The sequence below is a fragment of the Mandrillus leucophaeus genome, unplaced genomic scaffold (assembly GCF_000951045.1).
Source record: "Mandrillus leucophaeus isolate KB7577 unplaced genomic scaffold, Mleu.le_1.0 Scaffold243, whole genome shotgun sequence".
Classification (NCBI taxonomy): domain Eukaryota; kingdom Metazoa; phylum Chordata; class Mammalia; order Primates; family Cercopithecidae; genus Mandrillus; species Mandrillus leucophaeus.
This window is the reverse complement of record NW_012102510.1, coordinates 1,767,587-1,789,849: the sequence shown is the minus strand read 5'-3', so window position 1 is coordinate 1,789,849 and position 22,263 is coordinate 1,767,587. Positions and strand designations below refer to the sequence as shown.

General features: G+C 42.5%; 1 pseudogene across 1 annotated transcript; it reads left to right on the top strand.

Annotated features, from left to right (window-relative positions):
- The first annotated feature begins 3,976 nt into the window (after nucleotides 1-3,976).
- LOC105541675 lies at nucleotides 3,977-4,992 on the top strand (annotated as a pseudogene). The gene has a single exon (XR_001006371.1). The product of XR_001006371.1 is annotated as a glyceraldehyde-3-phosphate dehydrogenase pseudogene (transcript).
- Nucleotides 4,993-22,263: the final 17,271 nt, after the last annotated feature.

The following is a 22,263-nucleotide window of genomic DNA, read 5'->3' as shown; positions in this document are numbered from 1 at the left end:
GTGTTTTCATTTTCCTCTCTCCCACACTATGAAACATGCTGGTGCCCCTTTTGGACTTTTCCATACTGTGGACTTCCCCTTTTCCATTTCCTTGCACAGGTGTGCCTGTGCCTGGCACCAACTTTGCCCAGGATCACCACTTGTATCCACCTGCAGAGGCTTCTTATTGAGTTGAAATTTATTTTATTCCTGATGCTACAATATTATTTGCATTGATACCCAGTCCACAGTTTGTTTCAGTCATCCTGGTGCAGTGGGCCTTCTGAAATCCAGTTTGAGCCTCCCCTTATCAAAGGACTTGCAAGGTTGTCAGGAAGTTCCAGACCTCAGCAGCAGTTACTGCAAGGCACTGCTGGGCTTTTTCCACATCTGAAGGGCAGAGGTCCTGAGTAATTGCAGTGGGCAGGAGCTGAGTCATGCTTGATTTCTTGCTGTGGTTTGGCATGTTGCTGATGGTCCCTGGAACCTCCCTCATCCTAGATCCTTTCCCTCCAGTAAGTGTGGTGACAGGCCCACCAGGCAATGCCTTGATGACATTCCATTTTTTGAACTGTGTGAGTTCCTGTAGGGAAAGGAAAGCCGGTTACAAGTGATCATCTCCTACCTGGATGGCACTGCTCTGTATATGGCTGCTCTGTAGATTTTCACAGGGAAGGGAGTATCTAGAGTTGAGTGTAACTGGAATAGACAACAAAGGAATGGGGAATACATGCAGGGGAACTGATTGATTGCCTAAGATAATATCATGAAATCAATCTCATGCCTGTCTGGTGGTTCAGAGGTTAGAGCTCCAGTCTTTGAGTGACTGTGCCCATTGTTGAGAATTATGTATACTATGATAAACACCAAAGGTAGGAGTCTTCAGCTAGCCTCCAGGTGGCTCTATTTTAGAGGTCTCTTTCTGTTCTTGAAAGATAGTACAGGAAGTCAGAGTATAATAAGATGTACAGTGAATTTAGATGATGCCAGGCCTTGTGCTATGTGATTTACATTAATTACTTCATTTTAAAATCTTTTTTTTTTTTAAATACAGAGTTTCACTCTGTCACCCAGGCTGAAGTGCAGTGGCGTGATCTCGGCTCACTGCAACCTCCACCTCCTGGATTCAAGCGATTCTCCTGCCTCAGCCTCCCGAGTAGCTGGGATTACAGGCGCATGCCACCGTGCCCAGCTAATTTTTGTATTTTTAATAGAGACGGGGTTTCGCCATGTTGGCCAGGCTGGTCTTGAACTCCTGACCTCAGGTGATCAGCCCGCCTCAGTTTCCCGAAGTGCTGGGATCACAGGCATGAACCACCGCACCCAGCCCATTTAAAAATTCTCAACGTCTGTCATTATTATGATACCCTGTCTACAGATAAAGAGACTGAAGCCCACAGATATCAGGCAACTCGCCAAAAGCTTCATAGCTGATAAATGAACTCAGGATTTAAGGTTAGACAGTTTGGCTCCAGAACATACACCATTGATCTTGACACCATTCTGTAGTTATTAGAGCACCCTATTTACAAAAAAAGGATCAGGGTGATTACATGACTTGCCCAATTTGGACAGCCAGTGAGTGGCACAATTAAAACTAACACCTAGGTCTCCTGACTTCAAATCTCATTCTTTTTTCAGGCTGACATTTGTCTTATCCCAGGTCCTCTGGAGCAGTGCATCTCAGACTTGAATGCACATTGGGATCCCCTTAAGGATCTTGTTAAATTGGAGATTCTGATTCAATACTTCTGTAAAGGGCCTGACATTCTGCATTTCTAACAAGCTCCCAGACAATGCTATTACTGCTGGTCCTCAGACTATGCTTTCAGTCAAAAGAAGATTTGAGCAACCCTCTGGTTTAGCAGCTGTGGTTTCCAAGCAGGAGAATTTCCTTAAACGCATATCTACCGACACACACACACACACACACACACACACACACACACACACAAAGACACAGCAGGTGTGTTCTCTGAGTCTCACTTCTGAGACCCCTTAACAATTCCCTTCTGGGGTGAAGAGTCTGAGGCCCAAGGAGGGAAAAAACTCTTCAGGGAGTCATTAACAGACTGGAACTAGGACCCATTCCACTTGACTTCTCAGCCAATGTTCCTCCCTCCCCTGTTCCTTCCTCCATTGCATGAGGGTTTCTGGGGAGAACAGTAGTAAAGGAATGGGCATTGTTCAATGTCACATTATTCATGACTTTGCAGGAAAAAAACAAGGTGATCCTCATTCCAGGTCTTCTTGCCCGCCATGCTGTACTGAACACATGATTTAGCTGCCCGGGAGGATCCAACTGTACTGAGCCTAGGAGAAAGGTCAAAATGGTTCCCTTCAGAAATCTGCCTGCCCATGCAGCTACCATCCTGGGGAAAATGTAACTACAACAACCTCTCAGATGCTCAGACACCATTTGTAAGCTCAGTTGCCTGCCCACAAACTCTAGGAATTACCAGTAGCTAGATGCATACTACAACTTTTGTACTACTATGGTTAGGTCAAATTACTGATTAGACCCAAAATTTAATGGCTCAGATACAATTTCTTTCTTGCTCACACAAGAATCAACCGTGGGTATTCCATATTGACAGGCAGTGCCCCTTCATGTAGACCCAGCCTGTTGTCATATCTGCCCTCTTCAAAATGGCTTCCAAGGCGCTCTGGGCATCATCATTCCTGGAAGTGAGAAAGAATATGGATGACTATAGCTCAGGGTTTACAGTTTACAACTAGCTTTCAGGATCACCGTGGTCAGGAAATTGTTTCTGCCACCCAGAGGACAGAAAACTGCAGAAAGCCATTGCTGATAGCATGAGTATCCCATTGGCCCCAGCATGATTAGCTTAGAAAGGAGTTTAACAGGGTGCTCTGAAAACTCACATCTGCTCTTCCTGCTAGAGGAAAAGTATGGCTTCTAGCTCCCTTCTCTCTTCCAAATTTTCTTCAGAGATTGCATTCGCAAGGGAGTCTGAGAAATATTGTCTCAAGGCCTCCAGCCTCTGAAATCCAGGGAAGAGAATAAGAGTGGGAATGTTGTGAAGTGTCAATAGACAATACCTGGTGCATCTTTGAAATTCACATTAAAGTTGAAAGATTTGTCTCCCTTTTCTTCCTTCCAAACTGAAGTAGAAGACTGCAGAACCCTCTAGTGTCACTGCAAACTGAGGCATCAGCTGCCGAGGCAAGCAACAATAGTTTGTGTCATGAAATTTTCTTTTCCAGGTCCTAGACTCCCTGGGTATAAAGTTAGCCCTAGTTTATGCTCCCCAGTATTCTTGTGGCCCTGGTTTAAATGTGTCCCCTAAAATTCATGTGTTGGAAAGTTAATCCCCAGTGGAACATTGTTTAGGTGGGGCCTTCAGTTTAAGAGGCGATTAGGTCATGAGGGCTTTGCCCTCATGAATGGATTAATGTGGGAGTGGGTTCGTTATTGTGGGAGTGGAGTTCTTATAAAGGATGAGTTTGTCCTCCTCTCTTGCTCTGTCTCTCCTTTGTGATGTCTTCTGCTATGCTATGATAAAGTGAAAAGGCCTTCATCAGATGTGATGTGGCTCTTCAGTCTTGGACTTCCCAGACTCCAGAACCATGACCCAAATAAATTCTGTTAACTAAAAATTACCCAGTCTGTGGTATTCTGTTATAGCAGCATAGAATGAACTAAGACAGAAAATTGGTACTGAGAAGTGGGGCAATTGTTATAACAAATACTTGAAAATGTGGAAGCACCTTGAAATTGGGCAATGGTTAGAGGCTGGAAGAATTTAGAAGAGCAGACTAGAAAAAGCCTAGGTTGCCGTAAGTGGAGCATAAAGGTCATTTCTGGTGAGGGCTCAGAAGTAGACAAGAGCTGTAGCAAAAACCTAAATCTTCTTAGAGATTAGTTAAGTAGCCATTGTATTGTGTCATTCTTGCATTGCTGTAAAGAAATACCTGGCTTTCTGCTCCTCCTGCTCAACAGACAGCTGCATCTTCTCTTGCATTTCCGGCCGCATCTCTGAGACACCATGGGGAAGGTGAAGGTCGGAGTCAACGAATTTGGTCATATTGGGTGCCTGGTCAGCAGGGCTGCGTTTAACTCTGGTAAAGTGGATATTGTTGCCATCAATGACCCCTTCATTGGCCTCAACTACATGGTCTACATGTTCCAGTATGATTCCACCCATGGCAAATTCCATGGCACCATCAAGGCTGAGAACGGGAAGCTTGTCATTAAATGGAAATCCCATCACCATCTTCTAGGAGCGAGATCCCTCCAAAATCAAGTGTGGTGATGCTGGCACTGAGTATGTCGTGGAGTCCACTGGCATCTTCACCACCATGGAGAAGGCTGGGGTTCACTTGCAGGGGGAAGCCAAAAGGGTCATCATCTCTGCCCCCTCTGCTGATGCCCCCATGTTCGTGATGGGCATGAACCATGAGAAGTATGACAACAGCCTCAAGATCGTCAGCAATGCCTTCTGCACCACCAACTGCTTAGCACCCCTTGTCAAGGTCATCCAGGACAACTTTGGTATCGTGGAAGGACTCATGACCACAGTTCACGTCATCACTGCCACCCAGAAGACTGTGGCTGGGGGAAACTGTGGCATGACAGCCGCGGGGTTCTCCAGAACATCGTTCATGCCTCTACTGATGCTGCCAAGGCTGTGGGAAAGGTCATCCCTGAGCTGAACGGGAAGCTCACTGGCATGGCCTTCCATGTCCCCCACTGCCAACGTGTCAGTGGTGGACCTGACTTGCTGTCTGGAAAAACCTGCCAAATATGATGACATCAAGAAGGTGGTGAAGCAGGTGTCGGAGGGCCCCCTCAAGGGCATCCTGGGCTAAACTGAGCACCAGGTGGTCTCCTCCGACTTCAACAGCGACACCCACTCTTCCACTTTTGATGCTGGGGCCGGCATTGCCCTCAATGAACACTTTGCCAGGCTCATTTCCTGGTATAACAATGAATTTGGCTACAGCAACAGGGTGGTGGACTTCATGGCCCACATGGCCTGCAAGGAGTAAGACCCCTGGACCACCAGCCCCAGTGAGAGTGCAAGAGGAAGAGAGAGACCCTCACTGCTGGGGAGTCCCTCACTGCTGGGGGACACTCAGTCCCCCACCATACTGAATCTCCCCTCCTCACAGTTTCCATGCAGACCACTTGAAGAGGGAGGGGCCTAGGGAGCCCCACCTTGTCATGTACCATCAGTAAAGTCCCCTGTGCTCAGCCAAAAAAGAAAAGAAAAGAAAAGAAAAGAAAAGAAATACTTGAGATTGGGTAATTTATAAAGAAAAGAAGTTTAATTGCCTCACAGTTCTGCAGGCTGCACAAGCATGGTGCCAGCATCTGCTTGGCTTCTGGGGAGGTCTCAGGGAGCTTTTACTCATGGTGGAAAGCAAAATGGTAGCAAGCATGTCGTGTGGTAAGAACAGGAGCAAGAAATAGCAAGAGTGAAGATGCCACACACTTTTAAACAACCAGATCTTGTGAGAACTCACTATCACAAGGACAGCACCAAGGGGATGATGCTAAACCATTTCTGAGAAATCCAGCCCCATGATTCAATGACCTCCCACCAGGCCCCACCTCCAACATTAGGGATTACAATTGAACATGTGATTTATAGGGGACAACATCCAAACTATATCAGTTGTGATCAGAATGTTGGTAGAAATACAGACAGTAAAAGCCATTCTGATGAGGTCTGACAGAACTGAGGGACAAAGTATTGGAAACTGGAGTAAAGGTCATCCTTGCTATACAGTTGCGAAGACTTTGGTGGAATTGTGTTCATGTCCTGAGACTTTGTGGAAGGCAGAACATAAGAGTGATGAAGTAGGATATCTGGCAGAAGAAATATCTATGTAGTAAAGCATTCAACATGCTGCATGGCTTCTTTTGGCTGTTCACAGTAAAATGAGAGAAAACAAATGATTTAAAGGCAAAATTTATAATTAAAAGGGAAGCAGAATGGAAAGATTTGTAAAACTTCCAGTCTGGCATGTAAAGAATAAAAAAGGATGTTTGAGAGAGAATACTATGAGTGTGGCCAAGTCACTGTTTGCTAAAGAGATTAATATGGATAAAAAGTTCTATTCATCAATATAGTGGGAGAATGACTCCAAAGAGATTTCGGAGATCTTAAAGGCAAGCTAGGATTTTGAAAGTAGGGCTTCCAGAGAGTTCCCTGCAGGACCTCAGCGTTCACTGCCCTGTGCCAACTTGGGACTCTGCCCCCTGAGTTCTGCACAGTGCTGCTCAGTCACCTGGCCATGGCTCAAGAAGGCCCAGGTAGGGCTCATCCTACCACTTCAGAAGGTACAAGCTGTAAATCTTACTGGCGTCCACATGATGCTAATTCTGCAGGCATTCAGAATGTAAGAGCTATAGGGCCATGTCAGATTTCAAGGAAGTAATGGACAGCCTGGCAGCCCAGGCAGACTTGTCACAGCAGTAGAGCCACCACAGAGTCCCCCTAGGGTATTACTTGGTGGAGTCATTGGAGTGGGGCAGCTCCCGAGACTACAGAACTGTAAGGCTAGCAGCATGCAACTCCAGCCTGGGAAAGCTGCAGGCATGAGACTTCAACCAGTGAGAGCTCCTGGTGGTCTGAGCCCAGCAAAGCCATAGGGGCAGCACTGCCCGAGGCCTTGGGGGTCAAACGGCTACCCTAGTGTGCCCAGAATGTAAGGCATGAAGTCAAATGAGATTATTCTGGCTTCTTAAGTTTCAATATTATTTTCCTTCTTGGGTTTTGGACTTATTGGGGATCAGTTACCCCTTTATTACTGCCTCTTTCTTGCTTTTGGAATGAGAACGTCTGTCTTATGCCTGTCCTACTGTTGTATTCTGGAAGTAGATAACGTGTTTAATTTCACAAGCTCACAGCTGGAGGAAAATTTGCCTCAGGATGAATCATACCTTGAGTGTTACCCATACCTGATTTAGATGAGACTCTGGACTTTTGACTTTTGAGTTGATGCTAAAACAAGTTAAAACTTTTTGGGTTATTGAGATGGAATGAATGTATTTTGCCTGTGAGAAGGACATGAATTTTGGGGGCCAGGTGTGGAATGCTACGGTTTGAATGTGTCTCCCAAAGTTCATGTGTTGGAAACTTAATCCCTAATGCAGCAGTGTTGAGAGGTAGGATCTTTAAGAGATAATTAGGTCCTGAGAGCTTTGCCCTCGTGAATGGAATACTGCTATTGTCTTGGGAATAGTTTCCTGATAAAAAGATGAGTTTGATTCCCTTTCCTCTCCTTCTCACCCATATGATGCCTTCTCTCATGTTATGCAGCAAGCAGGCCCTCACCAGATGTGGCCCCTTCATCTTGGACTTCCCAAACTCGAGAACTGTATGCAAAATAAATTTCCATTTGTTATAAATTACCAGTTTGTGATATTCTGTTATAGAAACATGAAATGAACTAAGACACTTGTATACACTTGTACACGTGTGTACTTGTGCATGTGCATATACATGCACTTGCAGACCCATATCTCAGACAGATAATCTCCCAGTGTCACAGTGGAGAAGCTTAAAACATTCCTAAATCATGGGACAAAGGATGCTTTAGATGAGTTGGGAGAACTTCCTAGATTCTGCCCAAATGCCACTGGCCTCAGAGGCTAAGTCTGCAGTCATGGAGGCCTTTAGGCATAGAGCATCCTCCTGTGCACTGAGCTTGAAGGAAAATTCCAGGATTTCTTTTGTGTGGCACCTTTGAGAGCAGTCCCATCAATAGAAACAACCTATTCACCCTCCTGAGAGCCCCATCTACTCAGTGAACACTCAATGAGCATGAGCAAACTATAATGAAGGAAGAGTTGTGTTTCCCAAGTTGGGTTCCTGATGAAGGAATTCTTGAGTCAATGATTCTGGCGTACAGGAATCTTTTGCTGGAGAAAATGAAGCTAAATGAGCTGGAGCAAGACTGATAAACCCATTGCCCTCCTGCTGCTGTTATATTCTTCCACATCCATGGCCGCTGTTGTTTGTCAATAATTGTACTCTTTCTAGCTGAGGTCAGACAAGGTCTTAAAATCATTCTCAACGGTATGTTCTAGACTATCTCTACCAATCAGAATTGGCAAATATGTTGAACTGTATTTACCATGCCTGCCCAAGGGTAGCATTTCACAAAATGTGTTCCACAAAACATTGGTTCTCTGGCGTATTAGCAAGTATGATGTAAGAGTTCTGTAATTGCGAAAACTTGGGAAACATTGTATACAAATGGTTTTTCATGTTAGGACTTCTAGAACCTGTAAAATGCTAATTTACTCTATAGGTCTCCCATAATACACTTTCCAAGTGTGTCCCACTATAGAAGTTATTCCAAAGATCATATAGAGAGACTAAAAAGATTATTTGCTGAATAATAATGTGTCCTCTAGTTGTCTCAAAATGGGTTAAGTAGGATAAATGGCTGCTGATCCTCCAAATTGAATGAGGGACTGCTCATGATCTCAACTTCTCACAAGGTTGCTGGGCAGCTGTCATTTTTAGCACTCCCCTGAACAACCGGCATCCAAGCTCAGATAATTGTCTTCTACTTACAATGGCACTTTCATGCTCTACCTATGAAAAGGAAGAGAAGTAGGGGATGGGGTCCTTTGCTGGTTCATCCAGTTGCACCCAGCCCAAGCATGTGTCTCTGCAAGATAACGAGGGAATGCGAGATCTGTGCTTTTTGCTGACCCATGCATGTGTGACCCTGCCTTCCTCAGTGATACTTTCTGGTGATTGACTGAGACCTTTACTTGATAGCAGTGCCTAATGTGGAGTGATCATGGCAGAAAAGTTTCACTGTTTCATTCAAGGGTTGGGAAGCATCCTCTCTGAATTTGAGGACAAATCACCCATAATGCTCATGATCAAATGGCCTCATTTTCTGTGGCCCATAAATGTCCCTAAACTGACAGGCAATTTGAATTGATAGCCTTTTGATTGTATGGCCAGAATGTCTCTAGGTCACAGAAACACTCCTGAATGGGCAGTTCATTTGGCCCTAGGTAGTTAGTCACTGGGTAGTTACAATGTCTGGAGGCCACAGACGTACACCTGAATGAGCAGATAATTTGGCTACATCACTATGGTAAAAAAAAAAAAAAAAAAAAAAAAAAAAGAGGCTGAGATACAAGGCTGCCTATTATTATATTTCTCAGCTTTTCTATGTTTGAGCTTTAAAGATGAAGAGAAAGTGACAAAAGAGAGCCCAGCCCCCACCAAATCTGGTCACTATTGTGGCAGCTGATGCAGCCCAACTCCTCAGATTCAATCATTATACAATGTACCAGACAGAGGACTTTTGGATAAAATCAGGTACAGCTAAAAATGTTACAATTCATGGAAATAATATTAAGACTTCTCCCAAGACTGGTAGTACCATGCAGGGCTGAAGAAATCTCTGGGAGACTGGATTATCTGTCAACATGATAAAGGGGTGACATTCATGCAGTTGAATGAAGCAAGTGGTGAGTAAAATGGTGGTCAGTACAGAACTCTGCAGCAGAATGACTCTGGTGAGCATTGACCCAACAGACAACAGGAGGGATCAGATATGTCCACTGACATATCTGGAATATGTCATATATGTCTATTCCTGAAATGGGGGTTCAGGGGAATTAGGTTCACACACACACATGGGGCAGGGGCATCCCTGAGCTCCTGATTGTAAAGGTAATATCCCTCCGAGGTTGGAACTGCTTTGAAACAGCTTGCCATTTTAGTATGGTTACGTGGGAATCTTGGGAGTCAAAGTTCCTGGGAGTCCAATGATAAGCCTTGACTCAAAATGGTGAATGGGAATATGGTGCGACCTTTTAAGTGGAAGATGCCCCTAACTTTGCTCCTTCAACCAGACAATATCATAATGGATGAGATAATCATCATGCTGGATCCACATACTCTGTCTTATGGGATAAGAGACACGGGGTCCTACAAAGTAGCCCAAGTCTGGCTGGACTGGACTCATTCATTTAGACTTGTGATAATGGCCTCCAAAGCAGTTAGTCTTGTGACTTACTGTAAGAAGGAATGCTGATGAAAAGTCAACCAAAACAACAATCATGACTTCTGGTCTCTCTGTCCTGGGGAAGGCTCATGAGCTCCAGGAGTCAGAAGGTGGGGAGGGGGGAACACAACCTCCCTCTCCGTGTGATGTCCTCCATAATGCCTATCCCCCACATCTTACATGGAGTCCCAGGGTCGTCTTCTCTGTACCTACTGGGATGGGGTGAAGACAAACCTCACCTTCCTCTGCCTACATGATACTACATTATGGGGCACATGTGCAGAGGCCAATGACAGAAGGTGGGGTGAAATCTGAGGGGCTCAGACTCCCAAGGAGGTATCCCTGTGTCCTCAAGTTGGAAGAGTAGGTGGAGGTATGGCTTCTCCTTTGGAGTACATCACGGTCAGCCTTGCCCCACTCTTCATTGAAGGCTGCCATTACGTGTACAGACTGAACCTGGCAGCTGCTCAATGGGTACTCATCTGGGTGTGGGGACAAATGGCTCACATTGCTCAGATTAAGGAATCTGGCTTCACATCCATTGGTTCAACAGACACAGTCTTCTTCTGAGGTCATTTGTGTTGATAAAATGGTAATTCCTAGGTCTCTGTAAAATGTACTGCTCTGAGAAGAGGATAGACTGTCTGGCTCTTCCCGAGTGGAATGACAAACAGTGGTTGGTTGGGCATGGATATGTCTAACCTCAGAAAACATTCTTCTTTTCTTCATCAAATAGCAAGAACATTACAATAAAAAAGCTTACTTTAGAAGAGACTGTTTTGTAGTTAGAGACAGAAACAGACATGTGTCAATTCAATGCAATTTTGTTGTACAGAGTGTATTTTTTTCTTGTAGAGTGTATTATTGCTGCCCTCGCAATATTGGCTCTGAAGTTACAAGCGCTGGTGCCCCAAATGACTGTTACCAGGGGATGGAAGATATTCAATGTGTTATATTATATGTTTTCAGTATGGCCTTTTCCTATTCAAAAAGATACATTTAAATATTTAAACTGGCAATATTTTCCTGGTTAATTGGCCTTTTTAAAAATCCTATCAAAATATCACTGTTTAGGTTGGGCACGGTGGTTTACGCCTGTAATCCCAGCACTTTGGGAGGCCGAGGCAGGCGGATCACTTGACGTCAGGAGTTTGAGACCAGCCTAGTCAACATGGCGAAATCCCGTCTCTACCAAAAATACAAAAAAAATTAGCTGGGCATGGTGGTGCATGCCTGCAGTCCCAGCTACTCAGGAGGCTGAGGCAAGAAAATCACTTGAACCTGGGAAGTGGAGGTTGCAGTGAGCCGAGATTGCACCACTGCACTCCAGCCTGGGTGACAGAGCTAGATTCTGTCTCAAAAACAAACAAACAAGCAAAAACTATATATATCTATATACAGAAACAAATAAAAACTATATATATATATGATTGTTTATCTCCAATCATCCAATCATTCTTCTTGCCATAAAATCTACTTCGTCTAATATTAATTGTATCAGTTGGAGTTTAGTAGGAGACATACAAGAAATTGGCTTACATCGGCGGTCCCCAACATTTTTGGCACCAGGGACTGTTTTTGTGGAAGACAGTTTTTCCATTGAAAGGGTGAGGGGAATGGTTTCGGGGTGAAACTGTTCCACCTCAGAGTGCCAGGCATTAGATTCTCATAAGGAGGACTCAACCTAGATCCCTTGCATGCACAATAGGGTTCATTCCCGTGAGAATCTAATGTCGCTACTGATTGGACAGGAGGCACGCTCAGGCAGTAATGCTCTCGGATGCTTACCTCCTGCTGTGCAGCCCAGTTCCTGGCAGGCCACGGATCAGTACTGGTCCATGACCTGAGGGTTGGGGGCCCCTGGCTTACATGATTGTGGGGGTTGGCTATGCAAATCTGAAATCTGTGGGGCTGGGCAGCAGGCTGGAAACCCTCAGGAAAGACCTGATGCTGCAGTCCACAGGTGGAAGTTTCTTCCTCACGGAAAGCTCAGTTTTGCTCTTAAGATCTTTCAGCTCATTGGATGAGGCCCACCCAGATTACTGAGAATCATCTTCTTTACCCAAAGTCAACTGATTATAGATGTTAATCACTTCTCCAAAATATCTTTGTAACAACACCTAGATTAGTATTTGATTGAATAACTGGACACTATAGCCTAGCTAACACTCAAAACTAATCATCACCGTCTACCCCTTGTAATCTTGGTACCATACACATCTCCTTAAACTATGCTTAATCTTCAGATAAAGATAATAACAAAGTCATATTTCTACCTAACATGATGCAATTATCCAGCATACAACCAAAACTGCACCAACTCTTTCCCTAGAAGAGGATGCAAATACCTTTGAAAAATGTTCACTCTTCTCCTTGACATCCTGTAACTTAAATAAATACAGTGATGTGAAATTAACAATTATTAATACATCTTACATTAGATTATAAAGAGATAAGAGAGGGAAGAAAGCAGAAATATTACATACACACACATGCACATAAATATCACATATTCATACAAAACAAAGAGGAAATAACAATTACAGTCCTCATTTTTGCAACCAGTAATGTGGTCATAGCTAGGTACTTATAACTGCCATCTTTCATTACTATTTCATATTCCCTTTGCCCTCAGTGAGCACCTCAGCTGATTGTGGTATTCTGCCCGGTGGGGTTACACAACCTTCATTTCTGAGGCGCATGGATTGTTACGAGTCCTGCCTGGATTGAGTTGTAGTTTTTTCATTGACTTTAATCACAGCACATGGTAGTACCAAGGGATGCCCTAAGGAAACTCCAGTATTCTAGGCAAAATCCTTCTTACCTTCAGTTGTATTGGCAGCCCAGTTTCTCCTTGGTCATCAGGCCCAATCACCCCAGCCAGTACGGTAACTTCTTTCTTTGCCTGTTGATTTAGAGGCATGAGGAACCCAAAGCAGCTGGATGGCAGTCTTAACCTCCAGTTCAATGGAATAATTGTTGTGTCTCCTAGTGGAAAGCATTCCTTCCTTTGAAACTAAGATCTCTAGACCAGTAAAACATAAGGTCGCAGAGACTGGAAGCAAAAATTTTGCTAGTGGATCTCTAGGGGTCGGTAGTGCCATTCTCATTTCCATCCCTTGATTCTTGGCTTCTGCTGAGATGGTTGATTGGGTCCATGAGTAACACACCTAATCTCTTCGGCAAAAAGGTATTTAGCAACACCCTTAACCTTCTCTCCGGAACATTTATTCCCAACAGTGAATTTTCTTTTTTTTTTTTTTTTTCCAACAGTAAATTTTCTCTTTTTTCCCCCCAACAGTGAATTTTCTAATTTTAGCATCTTTTGCAAACTGGGTAGGCCAAGAACCTCCCAAATCATCAAATACTCATTCCATTTTGTTTAACAATCTCTTTCTCAATTTGTCTCTTTCCTCCTGCATTTTACTTTAAGCAGCAAGAAGAAACTAGGCCACACTTTCAGCACTGCTTGGAAATCTCAGCTACATCCCTATATTCATCACTTGCAAGTTCTGCTTTCTACACAACTGTAGAATACAACTCAGCCAAGTTTTCTGCCACTATATAACAAGGATCACCTTTTCTCCATTCCCAATGACATGTCTCTCATTTCCTTCTGCATTCTTACTAAACGTGCCTTTATTGTTCATATTTTTATCAACATTCTGCATAACAATATATGTATTCTCTAAGATGATAGACGCCTTCTCTACCATTTCCTCCTGAGCCCTGAAGTAAATTGCCTTGATGTTCATATTTCTACTAAAAATCATTTCAAGGCAATCTGGAATTTTTCCATCATGCTTCTTAAACTTTGTCCAGCCTCTGTCCAGTATTCAGTTCCACAGCCATTTCCACATTTTTAGCTATTTGTTACTCCAGCATCCTGCTTCCTAGTACCAAAATATTTATTAGTTTCCTAGGGCTGCTATAACAAATTACTGCAAATTTAGTGGCTTGAAAACAGAAATTTACTTTCACACAGTTTTGGAGGGCAGAAATCTAAAATCAAGGTTTGACAGGAATGCAATTATTCCAAAGGTGCTGGGGAAGGATGCTTCCTATTCCTCCACCTTCTGGTGGCTCTGAGGAGTCCTTGGCTCATGGCTACATAACTCCAGTCTCTGCTTCTGTCTTTACTGGTATTCTCCTCTTCTCTCTTTTCTCCTCTTAAGTCTCTAATAAGGACATTTGTCATTGGATTTAGAGCCCATCTGGATAATCCTGAATAATCTCACCTCAAGATCCTTAATTTAATGACTTTTGCAAAGATCCCTTTTCCAAATAAGGCTACATTCACAGGTTCTGGGGGTTAGGACATATCTTTCTGGGGACTACCATTCAACCCACAAAGTTAATATAGCTACACCAACCTTCTTTTGATTCGTATTTGCATTGTATATTATATTACATCATTTTTCTTTTCATCTCTGTTTTCATATTAATGATATATTTCCTGTAAACCACATAGAGTTACCCTTCTTTTGAAAATCCTTTCTGACAATTTGAGCTTCATCATAATTACTGACATATGTATGTTTCAGTATACCATGTTACTACTTGACACCTGTTTTGTCTCCCATTATTTGTTCCTTTTTTTCTCCTTTCCTGACTTTTGGATAAATCAATTAACTTTTATTATTCTATTTCCCTTCCTTCATCTTCTTAGTTTTGCATTCTTTAATCATTATTTTGATGATTCTAAGGATTATGATGTACACCCGTGATTTATTAGTCCACTACAGATTAGTATATTTACTACTTCCTCAACAATGCAATGATGTAAAATATTTCAACTCAATTAATTTCCTCTTATATTTTAGACTATTGTTGCTCTGAATGTCAGTTCTATGTATATTTTAAACCTTTCAATACTTTATGATCATTGTTTAATACAATCAGTATTCATATAGATTGACCTACATATTTATCCTTTCCTGTACTCTTTATTCCTTTTTGCATTTTCATATTTTGGGGATCATTATTTTCTAACCTGAATAAATACTCTGGTGACAATTAATTGTATCAGTTTTGGTTTTTCTGAGACTAGTTTTATTTTATGTTCATTTTAAAGAATAGTTTCACTGGGAATATAATTCTGGGCTAGCAGCTAAAAATATAACTCAATTTTCTAAACTACTTTGTTATACATCAAGAGTTGGACTTGTGACAGTTCTGTCTAATAATGAGCAAGTGGAATTATCTGGAGAGGGCATTTGTTTTTTGAGACAGGGTCTCACTCTGTCACCCAGGCTGGAGTGCAGTGGCATGATCACAGCTCACTGCAGCCACCACCTTCTGGGTTTAATCAATCCTTCCAGCTCAGCCTCCCGAGTAGCTGGAACTGCAGGCTACCACACCAGGCTAATTTTTGTATTTTTTGTAGAGCTGGGGTCTTGTCATGTTGCCCAGGCTGGTCTGAAACTCCTGGGCTCAAGCAATCCTTCTGCCTCGTCCTCCCAGAGTACTGGGATTACAGGCGTGAGACAACACACCTGGCCAGAGAGGGCATCTTTCCCCAATAAAAAAGCAAAACCTGGAAAGGAGAGTATATTTTTGTCACTAACTTCTTTATCCTTCCTTACACTTGCCTGGAATGTAGACAATACCTGGTGTAGGCCAGTCATCTTGTAACAATGAGGCAATAAGCAAGAGGGCAAACTAAGAGCTAAATAGTAACAATATGGGTCCCCCTGACAGGATCATTGAGCCATTGCATTAGTCCCAGACTGACTGCAACCAGACTCCTTATCAGGTGAGCTAACTAAACATCTTGTTTTTGTAGGCCATTGTGAGTGAGCTTCCTGTTACTTGCAGCTGAAAATATTTCTAATATGCATTGAGATTTAGGAGAACTTAATTTTAATTCTAATGCAACCCCAGTGAATGTCTGTGCAGAAATATATGCAATTCTTTATATCAACAAAAAGACATTTAGATAATGAAATTAAACAAAATAGTTAACCCCTAGTGCCCATTATCTTGATCTCTAACCACCATTCTCACTAAAAGGGCACCAGAGATTTTTAGGGTAATGTCTAATTCCGGATCTGGGGGTAGAAGAATACGTGTCGCTCATGGGCTATCTTATTGTGCTAAAAAGCAGGGGAATGCTTAAAGACTCATGGGGCCCTATGACATAGGTGGCATCATGAAGGGCCTTCACTGGCCACATTTGAGATCATTTCAACATCAAAAAGGATAACAGCCATAATTTATTCTAACACATTCGATAAATTCCCTAAATTCATAGTGATACTTCAAAAACATAAAAGGAAAGGTTAAAAGGTTAAAAGGAAAAAACTCAAAAGCTCTTTGTTTTGTCTTATACTGGATTTCAGGCGAACAGACTCTCAGATGGAAAGCTGTATACAGAAAGTTTACTGGGGAGAGATCTGTGGAGAAACAGCTCTAAGAGGGTGAAGAAGACAAGATTGGACTGAGAGAGAAGTTGACCTACAATGCAGTTACAACTGAGGCCTAAGACAATTCTACAGAAAGCTCTGGAGCTGGGATGGCCCCTCAGAGTTGTCTCAAATTAAGGAGAGTGGGCTGAACCTTTGTATGGTTGTGCACTACCTAAGAATGTTTTAGTCAATGTCAGACCGCATATACGACTGTGATCCCACAAGATTATAATGAAGCTGAAAAATTCCTATGGTCTAGTGACTTTGTAGCTGTCATAACATCTTAGCATGATGCACTACCTTCTCTATGTTTAGATATGTTTATGTACACAAATACTTACCATTGTGTGACAATTGCCTATAGTATCCAGTACAGTCATACGCTGTACTGGTTTGTAGCCTAGAAGCAATAGGCTATACCAGGTAGCCTAGGTGTATAGTAGATGACACCATCTAGGTTTGTGTACATACGCTCTATGATGTTCACACATGGATGAAATTGTCTAACAGAGCGAGCATTTCTCAGAATGTATCCCCATCAGTAAGCCACGCATGACTTGTATTTCTACATCAGATACTCATTGACTACTGCCTGTTCTTTGAGGGATGAGAGGGGTGGATAGCCTTGAGTAAAGCAGTTCCCTGTAGCCGAGGGCAGTTTGAAATGAGGGACATAGCTGTGAAGTCAGTAGCTGATTTTCCCAGAAGTGGGAGGACAGTGTGTTGGCCCTGAAGAGGAGCTCTGAGCAGACCACCACAGTATTTACTACAGCCATTATTTATAAAAGAATGCCACCTAATAAATATACAAATAATTGTGTAATTAGTAAATCACTATTTTGCAAGCCTCAGTGTAATAATTGATTCAGGCAAAGATCCTTGAGGGCTGTTAAAAACATTCAATAAAAGTTGTTTTTGAACAGGATGCTAACATCCCGTTCTCTAAAATGTCAGTCCACAGATTGCTTGCTAGTTAGAAAACTTAGCATCATTAAAGTGGTTGCACAATATTACCCATGAAGTATTCTTGGTCGTTATTAAGTATTCTTGTTAAAAATACTTAACCTGAAACGGATCAAACCTCTAGACCTAACTTCAAGTCTACAGAAAACACAGAAGATAAAGGAAGAGTTAGATGACATCATGAGGAAACAATCAGATGATACAGAATGTGGGACATTCTACAAGTTAACTGGCCTGGTTTCTTTAACAAGTCAGTATGGGACTAACAGGCCAATGCAAGGTAATAATGGTAGTGCAGTTTTGGGGTTTTTGGTTTTTTTGAGACAAGGGCTTGCTCTGTCACCCAGACTGGAGTGCAGTGGTACGATCATGACTTATTGCCGCCTGGACCTCCCTGGCTGAAGCGATCCTCCCACCTCAGCCTGCCGAGTAGCTGGGACTATAGGCATGCACCACCACATTCAGCTAATTTAAATATTTTTTCTTTTTTTTTGTACAGACGGAGTCTCCCTGTGTTGCCCAGGCTGGTCTCAAACTCCTGGTATCAAGCAATCTTCCTGCCTTGGCCTCCCAAAGTGCTGGAATTACAGGCATGAGCCATAGCACTTGGCCTGTAGTGTAGTTTTTGATCTCCCTAAATGCTATCTTAAAACCATTATGATAGCAAAGAATGATTATGATGGCAAAAGAAAAAATTTCCCAGATTACATTATGAACAAAACGAGGTGACAAGCATCCCCAGGAACACCAGAATGCAAATGGTTGCAATCAAACCATTGACAATGGCCAGACCTTTGTAGGTCCTATATAGGTTTAGCAGCAATACAGAGAAGTAGTGGAAAGAATATAGGAATGTTCTGCTGCGGGTTGTAATCCCAGCACTTCTCTGCTAAAAATACAAAAATTAGCCAACTGTGGTGGTGCACGCCTGCAGTCCCAGTTACTTTGGAGGCTGAAGCAGGAGAATTGCTTGAACCTGGAAGGTGGAGCTTGAAGTCAGCCGAGATGGCCCCATTGTACTCCAGTCTGGACAACAAGGTGAAACTCTGTCTCAAAAAAAAAAAGAATATAGGGATGTTCTGATGGCCCTAAAAGCCGAATTTGCAAATACTCCTGAGCTCAATTACTTACTGTCTCAGTTTCTACCACAGGAGTTATTCCTACCACCAGTTTGCTCACCTGACGGCCTGTCCACTTGGGTCACCACCCTTCAAGATTCTTCCAACTGGCTGCCTTCTTGGCCCCTGGGAAAAACCCACACACGCTCAGCCCACCAAACTCTGGACATACACGCTGTCTGGACTCGCTTTCCTTACTCTGCCATGTCAGGCTGCTACACGAGCCTCCTCTCTACAGGTTTATCCAGTTAGGAGCAGTCATCAGTCTCTGTCCTCATCTACATTCTAAAACTCTTAGGACATGTCAAGCTTTACCAAAAACTCCCTCAAGCTGTACCCCAGAGACAGGATTGGGTAGGTCTATATGTTTCTGCAGCTCGGCACCTGGGACAGAAGCAGATGTCAGTCTCTCCATGTGGAAGGAACCTCCGTTATTCTGAGTTATCTTGCGGACCCTCTCGTAGCTTGAGGTGGTAGTGGTAATGTCCATGTCAAAGTGACAAAGTGCTCTCCACCGCAAGATTTTCCTGACATTCTTTTCAAAAACAATCTGCAACCTACTCTCACATAGGTTGGAGGGGGATCATCCAAAGACTTGTTGGTCACCTCACAGATGCAATTTCCAAAATATGTAGAAACAGAAACACCATGTCAAAATATGAATGTGCGAGGTATTAATGGGATGCAAATATTCTAGCCTTGTATCTGCCTCTGGGTTGGTTATCCAATATTTTGTAAACCCAAAGTAACCTTATTTCTCATAGACATAGGTGTTTTTCTAGAAATAATAAAGTCCTTCACACTAACAGGAAATGACACTAGTTGGTCTGATTCACTCAAAGAAATACAAAGCTCCAGAAAAGGTAAATCTGTAGGTAAATATACAATACTAAATAAATATATTTTTTCCTAATGTATTTAAATTACATAAGATTGCATAAAACAACTCATTTTTTGTTTTGTTTTGTTTTTTGTTTTTTGTTTTTTTGTTTCAGACAGAGTCTTGGTTTTTTGAGACAGAGTCTTGCTTTGTCGCCAGGCTGGAGTTCTGTAGTGCGATCTCGGTTCACTGCAATCTCTGTCTCCCAGGTTCAAGCAATTCTCCTGCCTCAGCCTCCTGAGTAGCAGGGATTACAGGTGTGCACCACCACACTCAGTCAATTTGTGTATTTTTAGTAGAGATGGAGTTTCATCATGTTGGCCAGACTAGTGTCAGACTCATGACCTCAAGTGATCCACCTGCCTCAGCCTCCCAAAGTGCTGGGATTATAGGCATGAGCCACCACACCCGGCCTTACATAAAACAATTCTTATAAAATGATTTTTATGCTATAACATATACAAATATAATATATATATATGAAAATAATAGCAGAGTGTGTGTGGGGGGGGAGAAGTGGACGTATATGATATTAGTACAAATTTTTTATATTTTACCAAAGGTAATTAGTAATTACTATGAAGTAGAGAGTGACAGGTTAAGATTCATATAGTAATCCCTAAAGCAACAACTAAGAAAATAACTTTTTTTTTTTTTTTTTTTGAGACGGAGTCTTGCTCTGTCGCCCAGGCTGGAGTGCAGTGACCGGATCTCGGCTCACTGCAAGCTCCGCCTCCCGGGTTTATGCCATTCTCCTGCCTCAGCCTCCCGAGTAGCTGGGACTACAGGCGCCCGCCACCTCGCCCGGCTAGTTTTTTTGTACTTTTTAGTAGAGACGGGGTTTCACCGTGTTCGCCAGGATGGTCTCGATCTCCTGTCCTCGTGATCCGCCCGTCTCGGCCTCCCAAAGTGCTGGGATTACAGGCTTGAGCCACCGCGCCCAGCCGAAAATAACTTTTAAATATATAGTAAAACAATTCAACAAAGGAATTTAAAGACAATGTAGGTGATGTGGACAAATTGCTAGAAATAAACAAGTTACCAAAAATGAGTCAAGTAGAGACAGAGAATCTAAATAGAACTATACATAAGTGGGCCGAGTGAGGTGGCTCATGCCTGTAATCCCAGTACTTTGGGAGGCCGGGGTGGGCAGATCACTTGAGGTCAGGAGTTTGAGACCAGCCTGGCCAACATGGCGAAACCCTGTCTCTACTAAAAATACAAAAATTAGCTGAGGGTGGTGGCAGGCGCCTGTAATCCCAGCTACTCAGGAGGCTGAGGCACGAGAATTGTTTGAACCAGGGAGGCGGAGGTTGCAGTGAGTTGAGATCACGCCACTGCACTCCAGCCTGGGCGACAGAGTGAGACTCTGTCTCAGAAAATAATAATAATAAAAAGTAAATAGAATTATACATAAGTAAAGACATCTGAATTATTTCAGAAATTTACAAGCTGATCTTAATAGGACTCAGAGTAACAAAGAGATTTTTGAAAAAAAACCAGAAGTTGAAATACTTTCACTTTCTGATTTCAGAAATTACTATAAAGCCGCAGTAATCAAGACTGTGTTGGTCAAAGGATACAAAATTTTACAGCCAGGAGGAATAAGCTAAAGAGATCTATTATACAATATAGTGACTATAGCTAATAACAGTGTATTGTATACTTGAAAATTGCTAAGAGAGTAGATTTCAAATATTCTCATCACAAATAAATGATAAGTATGTGTGGTAATGTACATGTTAATGAACTTGATTTAGCCATTCCACAGTGTGTACATATTTCAAAACATCATGTTGTACAATATAAATACACACAATTTTTATTTGTCAATTCAAAAATTTTTTTAAAATACTCTAAAAATAAGTTTAAAAAGACAGCGTGATATTGTCATGAAGATAGATGATGGTACAGAATCAAGAGTCCAGAAATAAACCCTTCCATTTATGGTGAATGAATTTTTGACAAAGGTGCCAAGACAATTCAATGGAGAAAGGATAGTCTTTTCAATGATAGTTGCTGGGACAATTGGATGTCCACATGCAAAAGGATGAATTTGCATTCTTACCTCACACTATACACAAAAATTCACTTGAAATGCGTCAAAGGCCTAAATTTTAGTGCTAAAACTTTTAGAGAAAAATGTAAGAGAAAACTTTGGTGTGATGGTTAATTTTAGGTGTCAACTTGACTAGATGAAGGAATACCTAGAAAACTGGTAAAATATTATTTCTGAGTGTATCCGTGAGGGTGTTTCCAGAGGAGGTTGGTGTGTAGTCAGTGGACTGAGTGGGGGAAGATCACCCTCAATGTGGATGGGCACCATCCAGTTGGCTGGGGGCCCAGATAGAACAAAAAGGCAGAGGAAAGGTGAATTTGTGTTCTCTCTCTCTCTCTCTCTCTGTCCTGGAGCTGGGACACCTTTCTTCTTCTGCCCTTGGACATCAGAACTCCAAGTTCTCCAGCCTTCAGATTTTGGGACTTGCACCAGCAACCTCCTAGGTTCTCAGGACTTTGACATTGGACCGAGAGTTACACCATTTGATTATCTGGTTCTGCGGCCTTCAGACTTGGACTGAGCCATGTTACCAGCCTCTCTGGTTCTTTAGCTTGCAGGTAGCCTATCATGGGATTTCTAAGGCTCTATAACCACATGAGCAAATTCTCCTAATAAATCCCCTCTTATCTATCTATCTGTTTATCTGTCATTTATCTACCTATCTATCATGTATCTATCCTATTGGCTCTGTCTCTCTGGAGAACCCCAACAAATACAGATTTTGGTATTCAGAAATAGGGCTGTTGCTATAACATATACCTGAAAATCTGGAAGCTACTTTGAAACTGGGTGATGGGTAGAGGTTGGAAGAACTTGGAGGAGTATCCTAGCAAAAGCCTATATTGC